Source organism: Oratosquilla oratoria, chromosome 28 (assembly GCF_046742065.1).
Source record: "Oratosquilla oratoria isolate Oo_2021 chromosome 28, ASM4674206v1, whole genome shotgun sequence".
NCBI lineage: Eukaryota > Metazoa > Arthropoda > Malacostraca > Stomatopoda > Squillidae > Oratosquilla > Oratosquilla oratoria.
The window spans coordinates 17,463,792-17,466,291 of record NC_134804.1 but is presented as its reverse complement, the minus strand read 5'-3'; positions in this window follow the sequence as shown (position 1 = coordinate 17,466,291).

The window sequence follows — 2,500 nt, the reverse complement described above, 5'->3', positions numbered from 1 at the left end:
ACTAATTGTTAAATCTATGGGAACATTTGTAAAGAGACTCTCCACATTGAGCGAGGCAATATGCTTGCTTGAGTCTAAACCTCAAGTCCTCGGCTCGACCACGTTTCAATTTCCAATATATGCATCCTTTGAACTTCTCAGTCTCCACTGCGATGGCATGGAATTAAAAGTGAATTGTGGTTGAAAAGATATTCATCTGTTCACTGGGAACCATTCAGTGTATGTATATATATACATGTATATGCGAGTATATATATGATTGGAAATGTGCTAATGTAACACCAATATTCAAGAAAGGGGGACTAATCACAACCAGGCAACTACAGACCGACTAGTCTGACTTCGATTGTGTGTAAACTGCTTGAGACCATCATCCGAGACAATGTAGTGAAATTTTTAGAAGAAATAAAATTATGAAAGATTCGCAACATGGCTTCCGTAGCAAACGCTCATGTTTAACTAATCTCCTCGACTTCTTTCATGACGTCTTTAACAAATACGAGGAATGTAGATCTGTTGATATAATTTATCTAGATTTTCAGAAGGTATTCGATAAAGTTCCCCACAAACGATTGCTCGACAAATTAAAAACACACAGTATTTCTGGCAGTATCCACAACTGGATTAAAGATTGACTCTCTGAGCGAAAACAGAGAGTTGTAATTAACGGGGCCTCATCTAGCTGGCTCGACGTTAAAAGTGGCGTACCGCAAGGATCAGTTTTGGGACCTGTTTTGTTCTTAATATATGTAAATGATCTAGACGACGGCCTCCTCTGCAAAGTATCAAGATTTGTCAAAGATTACTTCTTATTAGACCAATCAAACAAGTTTATTTCATTCGTCGATCACCCTATTAGTAAACCAATTCTTGCCTATTTCCTTTTTAAATCTAAATTTGTCCAGTATATAACCATTACTACGAGTCCTGCCCTGTTGTTTTAATATGATGACCTTGTTTGCACCACCCTTGTTAGAGCCTTTGATCCACTTGAACACCTCTATTAGATCACCCCGCACTCTGCGTCTTTCCAGAGAGTGTAAGTTTAGGTGCCTAAGCTCTCTTCGTAAGGCAAATTTCTGAGTCCGTGTATAATTTTGGTAATTCTTTTCTGCACTGATTCTAGTGAATTGATGTCCATTCTGTAGGACGGAGACCAAAACTGTACCGCATAGTCAAGGATGGGTCTAACTATGGCTAGATAGAGTTTAAGAATTACCTCTGCACTTCTATTCGTTACCGTCCTATCAATGAAACCTAATGCTCTGTTAGGCTTATTCCCTGCGCTAATGAACTGTTTCATGGTTGTAAGGTCCGGGCTCACTAGAACTCCCAAGTCTCTCTCGCACTCAGTTTTCTCTAAAAGCGTGTTAGGTAAGCTATATCTATTTTCGGGGTTGTGTAGCCCTACGTTTAACACGCTACACTTAGAGATATTGAAGTTCATTTGCCATTTCACCGACCATGTGAACAATTTGGTAAGATCATCCTGCAGAATCTCTGCGTCGTCTCCTGACCTAATTAGGCATCCTTATTTAGTGTCGTCCACAAACTTACTAACATCACTATCTATCCCGTCGTCTAAGTCGTTCATGTACATAATAAACAACAAGGGACCCAAAACCGAGCCCTGGAGGACCCCACCAGTAACATTGCCCCACCTAGATTTTACTCCATTCATGGTGACCCGCTGTTTTCTGTTACTAATCCAAGCTCTAATCCATTCTAACACTTTTCCTCCTATGCCATAGGCTTTGATTTCATTTAGTAGTCTCTGGTGTGACACCTTATCGAACGCTTTGCTAAAGTCAAGGTAAATGATATCGTAATTATTATTGTTATCTGACGCCTTATATACTTCAGTGTAAAAGGATAGAGGATTAGTCACACATGACTTACCCTTGGAGAAACCATGCTGTGAATCACGAATTAAATTATATCTTTCGATGTGTTCTCTGAGTCTATTTACTATTACTGATTCAAGCATTTTTCCTATAACCGATGTCAAACTGATTGGCCTGTAGTTGCATATAGACGATCTATCTCCCCTCTTAAAAGCAGGAACAACGTTTGCTTGCCTCCAAACAGTTGACACAAAACCAGTGTCTACTGATCTATTAAATATTTTAGTTAACTGGTCGCAGATTTCAAGCTTACACTCCTTTAGCATTCTCGCAAAAATTTCGTCTGGACACGGGGATTTTGTAGCTTCATGTTTTTCAATCTACTTGACTACTTCTACTTTACTAATGCTGATATTTGATAGACTACTTTCTTCATCCCCTTTGAAAATCGGATCGCAGTCAGGTACTTTATCTAACCTCTCATTAGTAAACATCGATAGAAAATAATTGTTAAACGCCTCACTCATTTTTTCCTCCGATTCTATCATGACATTTTTATCGTTTTTAATTGGTCCTGTTCTTTCTTTATTTTTGTTCTATAGAGAGGAAAGAAACTCTTTGGATTAGATTTTGCTTGACTAGCAACCTTAACTTCA